The sequence below is a fragment of the Eulemur rufifrons genome, chromosome 30, assembly GCF_041146395.1.
Source record: "Eulemur rufifrons isolate Redbay chromosome 30, OSU_ERuf_1, whole genome shotgun sequence".
NCBI lineage: Eukaryota > Metazoa > Chordata > Mammalia > Primates > Lemuridae > Eulemur > Eulemur rufifrons.
The window spans coordinates 38,189,931-38,206,482 of record NC_091012.1 but is presented as its reverse complement, the minus strand read 5'-3'; the positions used below and the strand labels follow the sequence as shown (position 1 = coordinate 38,206,482).

The window sequence follows — 16,552 nt, the reverse complement described above, 5'->3', positions numbered from 1 at the left end:
AAATTTAATAATAGAAACATGAGATTCTTAGACTGCAGTCTATCAAGGTCTAGTCCAGAGGAATGAATGAGGCTTTAAAATGGTCCTACACTTGGTTTAGGACCAAAGGTAGCTCCGTTATTGCTGCCAGCTGCCGAGTGCACCCTTCAGATCTCAGCTTTCCTCACAGTTCTTTGCCGGCTCTGCTCTTCTGAGTTCATTCGCTCTCTTCAGCCATTTCATCTACTGCTGTGTACTGCAAGGCCTGGAATTCCATGTGCAGCCTTGACGGCCCTGAGACTCACAGGGCCTCAGAGGCCTGGCCGTGATCTCCCCTGCTGTGACCAGACATGTGCCCTGCCCATGGGGAAAGTCAACAAAGGCCATCAAATCTAGCCCAAGGGGAAAAAAGGTAAATAAAACTTTGATGTGGAAGGTATTTATTATAGCATGAGTTAAGATAGCCATACTACTAGGAAAAGTAAATATTCTGTAATATGCAAGGGAAATATGGGGACATTTTCTCTCACTAAGTTACATCTGTAATGTGGGTTGATATGCAGTCATGAAATGGCAGTAGTCACTGACTGAGTCCTTTTCTCTGATACCTGCCCACTGCACACAGGGTCACAAATACATTTTGGAGGATTGCGGAGGTGTCTCAGAAATCTGCTGAAACTTCCAAGGATAAGGCAGAGGTGGGAGGACCAACGTGGTCCTGCAGAGGATCAGTTCGGAAGTCACGAGGACCTGAAACGAAGCAACGGGCACAGAGTTCATTCCTGGCCAAGGCTGCAGTAGAACTTTGGTCCCTTAGTCAGAGGTGTTTTCCATTACACCACACAGCCTGGCTTTGAAGGGCCAGAAGAGAAATAAATAGTCCAGCATGAGAATCTTTTTGGCATTGTCTTTTCTAAACACTTCCATGTTCTCCCCACTGTTTGCTTATTATTCTACAGGTTACCTTTGAAACTCAAAATAGACATGTCATTATTGTCAGGTACATGTCAAATTTGACATATACAATAAAAATAGTATGATTTCAGAACCTGAAAAGGGACCGTAGAGTCAAGAAAATCCAATATGTGCCCCTAATCCACGCTAATTGGCCTTCACAACAGAAAGTCCTCGATTCTTAAGACTTCAATCCATTTTTAAGGCACACCATTAACGTGATAATGGAAATTTAAAGTACATATACCTTATCCTTGCCTTCTTGATTTCAGAAATGTTACAATGCCAAAACATCGGCATCTAGAAATACAACAAAAAATGCTGATAGGCCTTATCTGATTATCTGATTCCTGTTTTATTTGATGATATTGACAGTTACTTTGAAATATCTTTGGTGGTTTTGGTAAAGAAATGTTTATCTGTATTATGTTGTAGATTTTTGGTAAATGGTGGATTGTGGTTTGCAAATGAGGTTTAGCATCCTCAACATCTTCATTTTTTCCTATGAGCTCTTAATATGGAGAAAAATATGAGCCGTTTTCCTAATACTATGCCATTCCTACCTTTGGAAATGATCCCTATTTGGTGATGATGTAAAATGCTTCTAATGAATTGGGGGATTTGTTTGCTTATTTGTATTTAGGATTTTTGCATCTCTGTAAATGGATTTTTGCATCTCTATAAATATGTTATGATATTTAATACAATTCATTTATAGTCCTTGTCTAGTAATTCCAGAATAGGGTCTTCTTGAGGGCCAGTTTCTGTTTATATCTTTTTGCCCTGTAAATGGGCCAAACTTTCTTACTTCTTTCCTTCCCTACTTTTTTTTGGTTGAAAATGGGACATTTTGATTATGATAATATGACAACTCTGGAAATCAGGTTCTTCCCCTTCCCCATGGCTTTGGTGCTTGTACATGTGGATTGTATTTGTTTGTATAGTGACTTTCCAATCTATTTTTGAATGGACAGTATTCATTGTTATGTACTGTCTCCAAAGTCTCTCCTCTTTTAGCCTAATAATCAGCCAGTGGGTTGGCAGAGATTTCTTAAATGCCTAGAGAGGAAGGAATGACAGAAAGAAATGAGAGGAAGGGAGGGAGGGAGGCAGGCAAGGAGGAAAACAAGGAAAATACAGACAGAAATACTTTCCTGGTGTTTACAGTTTTACTCTGTGTTGGGGCACTCCTCTAATGCTTAGTCAGACCTTTTTCGACTCTGCCTTAAGCAACACTTTCTGCTTGCACTGAACCTAAAGATCAGCCAGAGTTGAAAATGCAGGAAGCTTAGGGTATTGTTTCTACTTTTCTGAGCATACCTACTTGCTCAAGGCAGGCATGTGGCCAATCCAAATTACTTAGCATATGTGAGACCTTTCAAAGCCCTTATTCCTCAGCTATCTCTCCCCAGCTTTTCCTCTGTAGTTTTCAGGGCTTCTATTGTTTTGCCCAACTTTTATTTATGCTTTGCTCAGGGCAGTTGCAGTTTTTCTGTCCTTTTGGTGTTTTAAAGGAACACCGCCCACGTAGCTGCTTTTCTGCCCTGGGAGAGCTATGAGTTAATCAAAGCAAGGCAAGCCCCTTGCAACAGTGTTTCAGAAGGCTCACAAAAAAGTCAAAATAGACTGGTTGTTTACCGGGAGGAGTTACAGTAACTCACAATGTATCTCACAACCTTCCAAGCAGAGGTAGTGGCAAAATCTGACCACTAGCCACCATCACCTGGATTACCCCTGGTTCAGGGCTGAATACAGTGAGTAGAAGGTGCCTGAAGAGGAAGTAGATGTTACCTGTATTTGAGTATGATGTCCGTATCTGTTCCCTGCACACTCAGCTATCCGGGACTCAGAGCTACTCCCTGGCTCATGCAAAATCTGTTCATTGAATCTTGTCCTGTGGGAGGAGTTACCAAAACACTTTAACAGTGTTCATTGCATTTCTACAGGTCCACTGGGCAGTGATCAGCAACCTTGACCTCAAGATCCATCCCCTCAGTGAAAGCCACAAGAGAACGCAGCCCCAGGTAGGATTCTCTGCTCTTCCTCTGTCTCTGCATCCAGCCGTGGCCATGACTCTGCAATGACTACTTTTATAATAGAGAATTCTCATCCATGGGGTGTTCAACTGCAGACATTTTGGGTGTGAGCAGTCATATTTCTCCAGCTATATTACTGTCCAAGTCTCTGAATTAGCACAACTAAATTGCTCACATTCAGGGTGGCCCACATGGTTGTAGTCCAGAAGTGGGACCTGGAGTATGACCAGCTGTCGGAGGGATAAAGGTGAGGACAGGGCTCTGTACTTTTTACAGTGCTGGTCTCCTGAGGAAATAAAATGACCATTTTGAGGAGATGTGGCTTCCCCACACTGGCTGCCCCACTCAGTCTCACATAACAACTGAGGAAACTGAGGCAGAGAAGGCTGTATGAGGGACCCAGGTGTCATATTGCCTTTCTTGAGTGACAGTCATCCAGCTTTCCTCCCACCCCACATAGTACCCCACAAAGACACTGATGCCGTGTTCAGGGTGCAAAACAAATCGAGGAGGGCCGAGAATCCTTCGATGGCCCTGCACAGGGCCAAGAGGAGGCTCCTGAAGGAGTGGAGACTGTGGCCCTGAGGCCAGACTCAATGGGTTCACATCCTGCTTCTGCCACACACTGGCTGTGTGACCTTGGGCCAATTCCATAACTTTCCCGTGCCTGTTTCCTGTCCTGGATTAATGGGAGTGACAGTAGCACTCATCTGGAGCTGTCAGGAGGGTACATGAACTACTGTACCGCAAGCCCCTGGGGAAGGGAGCCCCGAGGGGCTGGGGATGGCATCCCTGGGGGTGTTTTCCTTCTCTCATTACTTTATTGCTGGCAAAATGGGGGAGGCTAAGGGAGCCTCAGGGACTGCAGAATGGTGTCATCACCTCTTCTTTTCTACCTCCTGAATGAGAACCTCTTAAAGTCACAGACACAGTTGAAAATCTTCCTGGCTCAGTCTGCCCTCTTGCCTTGAACTCCACCGACAGCTTCACCATCCGCCTGTGTTTTTGTTGGTTTGAGTTTTGGTGACTTCCCTCTGACCAGGCCCCTTCCTTGGGTTCCCCTGCCAGTACTCATTGCCTTGGAAGAGACAGGTGACAAAGAGACTGGGAATCAGCCTGCCACAGTGTTGCCTCTCTGGGGCTCTGATCTGTGCCTCCAAAGAACCTTGTTTCACTGGTACACCACTGACAGGATGGGCCGCACACAATTGCTCGTGCTTGCTGTGGAAATAAACGCGAGAGTGACGTACACACCACTGACGGTCCGGTGTTTCTGACAGTCCCACTGTCCCTGGGAGGGCCCTTGGGCTCTCTACGCGATGGAAATCAGCAAGGGGACAAACAGGAGTCACAGACAGGGCTTTATTGGGGCTGATGCCCGAGCACAAGGGAGACAGCCCAAAGGAAAGAGTCCTCAGGCTGGATCCCCGAGAGGAGCGGAGCGTTTAAAGAGGCGTGGGTGGGAAAGGGGTAACGTGTACGCATGTAGAGGTGGAGATTACTTTGTGCCTGCACGATTCTATTACATGCTTCTTCATGCGTCACCACTCTCATCAGCATGTTCAATCTCCACCCTGAGTGACATTTAGCATTGCAATGACACCATGATGAGGAAACTGTCAGGGTAAGGTCACTGTGTGTGTGGGTGGGGGGGGGTCTGTTCTGGCTTGAGGCAGTTGATCCAGATAAGCCTGGTTTCTTTGCAGCCAAGTTCCTTATCAGCTTGTGTCCGTGTCTTGCGTCATTGGTGTTGAAAAACGTTACTCAACAGACAGATGGTTGAGCCCTTTTCTGGTAGGGACGGGCTAAATTCTGGCAGTTAGCAAACTCCTTGAGCCCTCTGCAGCTAATGCAGTCCTGTGATGTTGACTCCTGAGGTCAGGCGAGAGGCCCAAGCCCTGTCCCTCTTCTGTCTCACCAGCGCCTTTCTTGCCCCTCCACCTTACATCCCTGCACCAGAGGAAGTTCCATCATCAGTACGCTGTAAATTCTTCCAGACCTTGTTTTCTGCATTTGCTTTTATTCATATACATGGCTCTGTGAGGAAACAAAATAGGATGCTAAGGGGCATGATGTTTTACAACTTTCCTTCTTCAGTGACCATTTCTTGGAGATCCTTTCCAGTCAGTACATGGAGAACCCCTTCCCTTTTCCATGGTTGTATTTCATTTCATACTATTGGTAAAACATACTCTATTTGCAAAAGGAAGTTTGGAAACATTGCCTTTCTCTTCTTTTGTCAACCAAGTCAGTCACCTAGGTGTTTGACATAGAAGTAAGGTAGACACACGTCAAACACATGAAAGAATATACTGCAAGATCCTCTAAGAATAAATTATGATATAATAAGCAATATCGTATCCAATTCACACCAGCAACCAAACACAAGTGAATGTGGTTTCTAAAAATGGTGGCAAATATACAGGAAATATTTTGTCAGGTTCCTGTTTGACTCTAAAATACCATTATTTCTACACAGCAGTATGAATTACCATATCAATTCTTCACCCCAAATTAATCTATAAATTCAGTGCAAGCACAGTCATCAACCTCCATAGGATTTTTTCAAGCAACAAAATGAGTTGATTTTTCTATTACATAAGGTATGAGAACACGTGTGGGAATTACCTTCATGGGGGGATTGGCCCACAAGGTATGAAAACCTACACTATAGATGTAGAAATTGAAACAGAAATTAAAATTGCATCAGTAAAACAGAGCAGATTCTGGACACAGACCCATGCATATGACAGAATGAAAGGAATGAAAACGTTGGAATTCAAATCAGCTGATGCTCCAAAGCAATCTCTTAGGACTGCTGCTGGCATTAAGTGTGTGTGTGTGTCAGGGGGCGGCACTGGGGAGTGAATAAGAGGCCCCTGGGTTGACTGCATTATCTGGATTTCATCATCTTTACCAGGCTATGTTGGCTGTGCTGCCTTCCTGAGGCTGAGTGGAGTCAACCAGTGATGGATGAAGGACTCTCTAAAGTCACGGTGAGCAAGCCCACTGCAAACATCAGGAGAAAGGCCGACGAATACTTAAAACCCAACCTGGCCTCCAAGAACGTGCTGAGCTTTTTACTGGGAAGACAGCTGGGGATGCACAGAAATGACGAGGATCTGACCAAGCGCCTGTGGATGCTGACACGAGCAATGCCAGGGTGGAGGTGGCCTTTGCCAAAACGTCATGTCACTAACATGCTTATGCCTACCCAGAATCCTGGAAAATCCAAAAAAAAAAGGTTTTAGAATAAAAGTTCTCCATTTACCGACAATTGAAAGAGAAGGTGCATTTTCACAGCTTTTGGTTTGATATGGTTTCACGGCGACACAACCTTCCTGAGTCACACTGGACAGGGGATGCTATTCATTCTAAACTTTCTGGGTAGGGGCCCCCTGACACAGGGGAGACGGGGAGATCATGCTGCCCATCAGATGTCTTCCACCTTTACTCTGAATAAAAAGCAAGACGGTCGTTATGTAGTAGGTCATTCAAGGACCCAAGGCCTCTCCCTCGCCATTATGCGGAGACATCCACCGTGTTCTCCTCTAAAACCTTATTCGCACCCAGATGAAAAGACATCATTGACAACAACAGGCCCATGGGCTGTGTGGGAGGGTAGGATACTTTTTATTCAGATGCTCATGAGAGCATCATTTAGAAACTACAGTATTGTGTCTTTGTTGGTTCCATTTAACATAAAAAAATCAGAGCACAGGACATTTCTACAGGTAATTGTTTCCCTCCTTGTCCCCAGAGAAGGGGAATCGCAGGTGCATTTTCTGGTGCATGTGAAATACACCTGTTCACCCACAGCCAATTGAAGAGAATTGACTTGACTGAAGCGATGCCAGCCCACAGGTTACCCAGACTCGTGAGACGGCTCCCATGGAGGAAAGATCTCTAGAGGAATGAGAAATTCAGGTCTTCGCTCTGAGAAACCCCAAGTGGGAACTGCTTAGGGAATGGGGCGTTGGGAACAGAGAGGTGAAGCTGAAGGGAGAGCTGAGAGGCCAGGTCCCTGGGGGACATGGGCAAGCACAAGGTAAGAGGAGATGCAGTGAACCTACAGTGAAAAAATGAGGCAACCACAAATGCCAAGCCTTACTCTTGTCCTGAAAGTGGGATGCCAAGGAGACTGCAAGCAGCACTTCTCTCCCCTGCCCTCCTCCCCAGTTGTCTGGACCCTCACAGCCTGTCCAGCATGCCCCCAGCCCCTTCCTCTCTCTCCTCCCCAACCTGCATCGAAGGGGCTGCTACTCTCTCTCCCCTGAGCCCTGACTCTTCCAGTTCCATATTATGTAGAAAACTCAGCCTGTGGATGTCCTTTTCCCCCTCCTCTGTCCCTGTCCCCTCTGCCGTCCATGCTGATTGGGCATTGCCACAATACAGCCACCAGCCTGTCCTCAGAGGGTGCAGCAGGCTGTGGGATGGGGGGAGGGCTGACAAGGGCTCCCAGGCAGGGGCCTCCTGGCAGGACTGTTGGTGGCAAAGGCGTCTGAACACTCCTGCGTCGGTTACTGCTCACCTGCCTTACAGGATCCAGCAGCAGCTGGAGGGAGGGAAATGGGGAGGATTGAGGCTGAATCAGCAGCAGGTAGGGCAAGAAGGAGCCAGACTCAGAGGAGCAGAGACCAGTAACAGCCAACCTGCTACACTCCATGGCCATACATAGAGGAGATGAAATCTAGGATGTAGAGTGACACGTGGATAAGGTCATGGTCATAATATTGAGTGAAAAATCAAGTAGCACAAAAGTGCCAAGCAGTGCTTGTGCTATGGCCCACATGCTTACTCCCCCCCGCAAGTTCATATGTGGAAATCCTAAACCCCAGGTGATGGCATTAGGACATGGGGCCTTCGGGAGGTGATTGGGTGATGAGGGCAGAGCCCTCATGAGTGGGATTCGTGCCCTCATGCAATGGTCCTAAGGGAGCTGGTTCTTCCCTCCCCCCGGGAGGACACAGTGAGAAGGCACTCTTGTGTAGCCAGGAGGTAGGCCCTCACCAGACACCAAATCTGCTGGATTCTTGATCTTGGATGGCCCAGCCCCAAGAAGTGTGAGCAATACATTTTCTATTCTTTCTTTCTGTCATCGAGTTAATGGTTTTTTCTTAAAGCAGCCCAGTTGGACTAGGACAAGTGTTTTATATACGTAAATAGTAAAAGTATCTATGTCGTCTCAGACGTGCCTGCCTCCCCAGAGCAGTTGGTACCAACCCCTCATCATCTCCCGGGGAGCTACCTCTCCATCCACGCAGAACAGGTAAATAAGGTGATCACACACCATGGTGTGACCTGAGACCACTCACCCATGTGTGGCTGTGTACCTACGTTGGAGAGACTGGGGAGGCTGGACACCAAAGACACCCTGTTCACCTGTGAAGGGGCTTCTTGGGCTGCTTGGTGTTGCTCGGTCAGGTGAGGCTGATTCCGTCAACTCCCACAGGCTGTCTCTGCTGTCCTGTCTTCCTGAAGGCATCTGGGGCGTCACCCAGTCATGCCTAGAGGACGCTCTGAGGCTGGTCCCCGCACATCCACAGCAAGCATCAGGAGGAAGGCAGATGAATACTTAAAACGCCACCTGGCCTGTCACACCATGCTGGCCTTGCTGCTCGGTAGACAGCCGGGGAGGCACAGCCACGAGGCTGACCTGGTGGACTGGCTGTGGACGCTGACGCAGGCAACAGCACGGTGGAGCTGGCCTTTGCCCAAACACCATGCCGTGTGCCCACCTCTGTCCCCTGCGGATGATGAAAAATCCAGGAAATGGTGTGGACCAATCCTTCCCCTGAAGGAGCCATTCAAATGCAAGCTCTGTTTTCACTGCTTTTCGTTCAAAGTTATTTTGTTCATGTGGTTTCTTTACTTCTGTCCCATTTCCGTGGTACCCAGAGGCCCCAAGCACATGAACCCTGGCTGCTCACCCTTGGGACTGTGGTTCCCAACACTGCAGACCCTGAGGGGTTTGGAGTCAGGGCCTGTTTAGAGAAGCTGGAATGTTCAGCTGAGTGTGCAAGTGGAAATGCCCGACACTCCCAAATAAGAGGACAGGGCTTCAAAGAGGACAATTCAAGGTCTTGGTTTGTGTCTCCTGAAGGTTGGAGGGAGACAGCGGGAAGGAGTGGGAATCACAAACAAATTTAAAAAGGGGGTGGCAGGGAGAGGGGAGGCGTTCTCTCAGGAGATGTGCATGGAGGCCAAATGTCAGGGAACTGCAGGGGCTCAGGCCCAGTGATGGGGTCCCCCAAAAAGCCATGGCAGCCCCCAGCAAGGAAGAAAAAGTCGGGATTAAACAGCTGCTAAACTCCATCCAGGTAGGGAGACGTTTCCTGAGCCTGACCTCTTGTCCCTCCCCGTGTTCAGCAGACATGGGGGACAAGGGGTTTCACAAGGGGATGGGCCGGGTGCTGTCTGAGTGCACGTGGAAGGATCTTACCTCACCTCACTGCCCTTCCCTCCTGCCCTTGCCAAGCCTGAGCTGGGGGAAGGGAGATGCTTTGACATTGAAGATTAGACTGGGGATTATTTATCATATTGGACAGGACAGAGAAATTTCTGAACACTGATTGGGTGGAATCCCAAGGTCGCCAAAGATATTTTATTGTCTTGTAGTGATCACAAAAGTTGCAGGGCTGACTCTGGGGTTGACAGTGGGGAGCAGAAAAGAAGGAACCCAGCAGAATGGACGTGGTTTGAACATCAGACGTTTACGGAACAAACTTATTTGATTTTGGCCTCTGCTTGTTCTACACAACTGTCATCCAGACAAGGAATGACAAGTCCCAAATTCAGAATAGGGTTTACTTGTCCTTCCTTTCTCACACTTGGGGGAAGGGGTTGTGAAGAAAGGGACGTGGTACCCTCCTGTCTCACCTCTGGGTATCAGGATCCCTCTATCTGACACAGCAGAAAGATCAAAAATGCGTCCCCTTCCTCCAAGCCTTTGTCTAGAGCTGTGCTGTCCAATATGGTGGCCACTAGCCACATGTGGCCATTTACATGTATGGATAACTTAATAAAAAAAAATTACTTAACATTGAGCTACATTAAAATTTAGTTTCTCAGTCTCACCAGCTACATTGCAAGTGTCCAGGGGCTACATACAGCTACTGGCTACCACATTGAAGAATATTACAATGATCACTCGACCAGTCTGAATTTCTGGCTGTCCCACTCCCAGTGAGTGATTCTATGCATAGAGGCAACATCTGAGGACTTCATGATGTGTGCTGGTGCAATCAAGCCCAAACATGTATATGCTGAAATTCATATCAGATTGTAATAAATTGCTCTTTATTTCTTTTCTTTTATGTCTATTCTGGACTTCACATGACTCAAGGCTGGCAAACTTTTTCTATAAAGAGCCAGAGAGTAAATGTTTTAGATTTTGTGGGCCACATTCCGTCTGTTTGCTGTTCACATTCTTCTGTTTTTTTAAACAATACTTGGACAAAGCTAAAATCATGAGGTGTACTAAAACAGGCCGTAGCCACAGTAGGCCTGCAGGCCATAGAGCAATATATTGTTCCTTTTGTTTGTCGCACGCAGGTAGGTTACATTATCTTTGAATTTCATTTAAGAATAGTACCGGGGACATTATACACTATTTGCTGTAGAAGGGGAATTGCATCTGATAGCGGTAGAGCCAACTGACCCATGTGCTGTTTCTAGCGGATGAGAAAAATGAAAGGGACTGTGGGGAAATCCGAGGGCTGGGGAACGACACAGAGACAAAATCTCTGATCTAGTTCTAGCTGCCTTCGACACTTCATTTGGGTCAGTTACAAAGATCCCAAACTTTTTTGTCACCTGTTGCTCTGGCATCTCAAGTTTTCTTTGTACATCTTCTATTGGTGACACAAGTCCTACTCTATTCTCTGTCAGTTTTCCCTCACCCGGGTCTCTATCTTCGTGAGCAGGATGGTTAGGAAGTGCTCCTCTACCAGCAGCTCCAGGATTTGCTCCTGAGAGAGCATCTTTGGCTTCAGCCACTGACAGCAAAACTCCCAGAGTTGGTTGAAAGCCTCATGTGGTCCGGCTGCTTCTCTGCACTGGGACTGCCCGAGGCGCTGACGGAAGACTCCACAACCAGTATCATACTCTTGAAACACGCAGCACTGATTTAGTCAAGGAGGCCTGGATTGCACAACCTAGGTCCTCAGCCATCACCCACTTGTAGCACTTTACAGTTTATCTGGGGCCTGAAGTCTCAGATTCTAATTTGTTTTGCTGTAATCATCAGGCGAGAGGGAACCACCTATAACTGAGGACAGGAAAGAATGAGAAAGATCATCAGTGGTGACAAGAGTGAATGCTTACCACCCTTAACTAACTAACTTTTTACCGAAGTCTCAAAGGAGCAGTTTATCATCTTTTTTGCAGTTTAGAGAATCTAATGAAAGATACGTTGTTACGTACCATGGGCTCTTAGGCTGTGGCCGCAATGGAAATTGACAAGAGGCCAAGCAAGTTTTCCAGACAAGGCTTTATTGGAGCTTATGCTGGAGCACAAGGGAGTCGGCATAGGAGAAAAACATTCCTGCCTGGTTCCCTGAAGGGAGTTAAGGGAGAGAGAGTTTTAAAGAGGCTTGGGTGGGAAAAGGGTGATGTGTATGTGCGTAGAGGTGGAGATTTTCTTGCACGGTGTAGTTCTATTACCCGCTTCTTCATGTGTCCTGTGTCTCATTAGCAAGTTAAATCTCTACTCCTGAGCATGATTTTTAGCGTTACAATGAGAATATGATGAGGAAAAAGTCAAGGTAATGTCAGTATGGGGGTCTATTCTGGCTTGAGGCAGTTAGATCCGGATAGGTCTGGTTTCTTTGCAGCCAGGTGCCTTATCAGCTTACGTCAGTGTCTCGTTTTAGTGGTCTTGAAAAACATTACTCACAAACAGCTAGTTTATTTAGCCCTTCCCTTATATGGGTATGGGCTGAATTCCAGAAGTTAGGAAACTATTTGTTTTAGCTCTTGTGTAGTTAATTACCCGGGGTCTGTTGACTTCCATGTTCAGGGATGAGGGGCCCGAGTCCTGTCCCTATGCTGTCTCTTTCCCCCCTGAGAGATTTAATGCTCCTTATTCTTAAGGAGCAGGGAGGGCCAAAGGACTCATCTTCCAGAGCTGCGACCCACTGAATAGGGTTGTCATCCCTATCCTTTAGGGGGTGGTAAAAATCTCTCTCTGATTTTCACAGTCCCTAATGATTTATAGGGACTCAGGTTTTTACCAGATGGTATAGGTTGGATTCCCTGTGTCACCATCAGTTTAACATAGAACGGTTGGAGCCCGGAAATCACTAACTGTACAAGAGAATAAAAATCAGGGACCAAAAAGTAACAATAATAGGATGACTACTACTGGTCTCAGTAATGGTAGGAAATAGGTAATGGAAGGGAGATAACTTTTAATGGAGTCCCACATGTTTTGAGCAGTGGGACTATTGAGATTGAGTAGCCATGTAACTTGCTCTGGAATCCTATTTGTATTTTTAAAAAAATCTGTCCATTGGTGTTTACATATATGTAGCAGAAAGTATTTTTCACAGCACAAACCCTCCCCTGTTTGGTCAATAAATAATCTAGGCTATTTGGCTATGTAGTGTAAATTTGGCTGAGGAATCTAAGGATTTTTGGAGCAGTTGGAAATCATGTCCAGTTTACCTGGCTAGTATTGTAAGGGAAGCAGTAGGGTTGTGGACAGTTATGGTACTATAGATAACTCCCCTGCCAGGCTGAGGAGCAAGCCAACCAGAGCAACCACCCCTGTTACTATTAATCCAATTCCTCTTTTTGTACGGCAATGGCTTAAAGGCTGGATTTCATTCATAAAGACTTGAATAGTGTTCCTTTTAGGTTTTACATATCTTACTGTCCAGACCCCTTAACTTTGGTCCAGTCGAGACATTGTAAGTCTGTCCAATCCTTTGTTTGTTTGTGTGTTTGTTTGTTTGTTTGAAGGTTTCTAGGAACATCTTTTTTGGGGGTAAGCAAATTAGTCTGTCTTCAGTTTAGGGATTAGAGTAAGTGGCCCCTGTGTGGACAAAACAGTTAACAGGCTTACCTCCTATATCCTGTATTAGCCAGGGCTCTTTGGGGGAAACTGAATTGGGTGCTGGGACTGCATCCTCCATGGTATAATACCATTATCTGAGTGTTTTTATCTATAGTTTTAGAGTAGCACCTTAATCTTTGCCTGACATGGCCTTAGGTTCTGTTCATAATTTGGTATCTTATTATGACAAAGAGTCTGTTCTATCAGTCTTATGATCTCTGTAACATTAATGTTAAACTCCAAAAGCAAGGGGGGTATAATGAGGCATGTCTGACCTCTCTTCCCTTTATGGCTAGGGACTCAGTTTTAAGGTTTTTCTGGGGATCCCTTGGCCAAGAAGGGGTCCGTTCAGTTATCAGTGGGTAGATGACTGAAGCCTAGGATTTTATTTTAGCTCACAATTTCCCCCTTTTCACCAAGATTTGCCAGAGCTAGCATTGATGGCCAAACATTTGCTTTGTCCCATCGTTGCTGGAGTGAAGTAGCTACCGGCCACGGATCCACCCAGGCCCTCAGTGGGACTCCTGTGGCCAAGGGGCTTACAGTCAAAAAGCTTACAGCCAATCAAACATTCTAGGCCAGGTGGGAATGGAGGTGAATAGATATTCATCAGCTCTTTAAGATCTTTTAGGCAACATAAGAGCAAAACCACAATGTCAAAGGCAAGGTTACAAAATTAACTGATCTATAAGCATTGAAAATTTTCAGTTTTGGTTGCAGACTTACAGGAATTTTCTTACACAAAACATAAGCATTTTGTTAAAACCCCTTGAGTCTAATCATTTAGAGATAAAGCATGCCTAGTTCTGATAATGACAGGAAAAGGAAGCTTACAGGTAGCTAAACATTCAAATTATCTGTAACAAACTTATGTTAATTTAAACAAAAGAGAAATTATTCAGTGAGTCTTAATGTCTCTGTCCCTTGTCCCAGGAAAGCACTTTATTTTGATTGTTGTCTCTTCTCGAGTGTGAAAACAATTTTTTGGTTAACTTGAGTTTGGCGTTAGACTCCCAGGAGTCAAGGCCCTGTAAGTTAAAAGCACAGGGTTTAGTTAACAATATTTGATACAGCTTTGATTTGTCTTGAGGATGTTTGTCAAAAATGTCAAAAGGCTCAAAACACCTGATCAAACAGAATTACAGGTCACTGTAAGATAATAGCAATTTATTTAACCAAGAGTGAGAATCAGAAGACTTCAAAGGCAATACAGAATGTTACACAGATGTAAAAGCCTTAACTTTTTAAGGCTCAGTTCTTTTTTCCAAGTAATCAAAAACCTCATAAGGACAACATAGGAATTATCTTGATAAAACCTAAAATCTTTGTTTCTTAGGCCAGTTACCAAAAGGTAAAGAAAGATCTTCTGTACTGTGATTGATTTTTTTTTCTTATGGGAAACCCATTTAGACGACATCTGGGAAATCAAACTTGCCGAAAAGGGCACTTGACTTAATTATACACAGAAAGAGTGTTCAGGATCGTGGGTATACACTGTGTTAAAGAGGGATGTGAATAAGAAAAATTAGAACCTTGAGTAGAGGAGCAAATGGCTCTTAGTATCTGCATGAAATGTGTTCTGACCATGTCGACCAATTCAGACACCTCAAGAAAAGTTGAGTATAGAATTAAGATATACTGGAGGAAAACATTGCTTTTCTAAACCTTTAAGATAAAACATTTTAGTGTCAGGCCATAACAACAGACTTAGAACCAGGGAGGAAAATGTCACAGGAGCTAACGAAAAATGTTGAAGGATAGAGTTATTATTTCAGGCCTTGTCAAGGGGAGAAAAACCTGAAAGCAGTAAGACACAGCAAAAGTTGAACATCTACGAGATAAATGTGGGAAGTTTCAAAAGAAGCAGATTATAGAATTAGAATCAAAACTTTCTGCAATTTGAATAAGAGCAAATCAATACTTTAAGAAAACTTTTTTGTTTAAACTAAAAAGTGTTTTCTTTTAATTGCAGCCAACTTTATCACATATAAAATTCCTTCATAAATTTCTTCTCACAAACCATATCACAACTTACTCAAATAATCTATGTAAAAAATTTGGACTTTCTGCTTTGTCTTAAATTTTCCCTCTCCTAAATAATCGGTCATTTTATTTTAGGACAAAAATTTACTATACAAGATTCCTTTTCATACAAAATTATTCTCTTTTCTTTTTAACCTTCCTTATTAAAAATACATCTTCATATTTATAACTTTCTTTACATCTTTCTCCTATTTACTATTAATAGTTGCTTTTTACCTTTATATGAGTAACTTTTAAATAACCTTTGAATTAGACAAAATTATCCTATTTCTCAATAAGAACCCATTTTATGTCTCTTTTATAATTGTTTCTATTAAAAACACATTCTTTGATACACTTTATGTATAGAATCACATATATTGACTAGAATTCTTATTCCTGATAACCTAAATTTGAGTGAAAGCCCAAGAAGCAGGGAATCTTGAATTGTCTGTCATATATTAGTATTTCATAGACAAGAATAATTTCTATAATTTTTAGAAAACATATTTTTTATAACCTAATTTTTTGTTAATTGGAAATGGCCCAGACATTTAATGAGTATTATTTAATTTAACAAAACTTTAAGATTTTAAATTACATGAAAAATTTACCTACAAATATTAACCTCATTTAAAATTTACTCAATTTATTTTTAGCAGTTTATCTAGATTACTTATGAAAACTAAGCTATCACACAAAGCTAGTCATCAATTTATTTCCCTGTTAACCATTTTTGAAGCCTGTGGATATTACATATTCACTTAAGCAAGAACCTTAAAGTTAAATACATAGGTATTTTTTCTGAGTACTAAGAAGATTCAACTGTTTTCATTAAACCATCAACATTAAATTAGTCTTATTTATAAAAAAATCACACAAACACAGATCATTTTGTTTTTTGGTTGGGTTTATACTTTTATAACCTTTGTGTTAAAGCCTGTCACCTCAAAACATCTAGCAGAGGCAAGATATAAAAATGACCAGCAAACCCAGGGAAAAATATGTGCTGACAATTTTGGAGACATTTTTATTTTTATCTTACCAATAATTTTTTTAAACCCAGTTTGTTTATTAAAGATTTACTACATTCACAAGAACCTGAAAAGTATTTAGACCTGTTTATTTAATTTGTGAGCATGCCTTTGTAAGTCAATTTGGTATCAGGTAGACACAACACATAATACATGTATGTACATACACATTAACACATTTAAACACATATACATATACATGCACACAAAGATCTAATAGTTTTTACCTCTGAATTACACTCATGAGATAACAACATAAACTCACCAGTTTGTAAAAAAATGGTTGGATCCAAATTGTTTCTGACCAAATTGGAACTTGTTCGTATAGCTAAACTTTAATTTCCCCAATAGGCAATGTAATGAAAGCTATCAACCAAAGTTTTGGATAAAGCAACTTCCATGGCATTTTGAGCTAAAAAAAAAAAAAAGGCTCTTTTACCATTTTTTTCTTTGTTTTTAAATGAGTTTTC

The 16,552-nt window shown here is 43.5% G+C and overlaps 1 pseudogene; it reads right to left on the bottom strand.

Moving 5' to 3' along the window:
* Positions 1-10,642: 10,642 nt before the first annotated feature.
* Positions 10,643-11,141, bottom strand: LOC138378873 (zinc finger protein 449-like; annotated as a pseudogene).
* Positions 11,142-16,552: the final 5,411 nt, after the last annotated feature.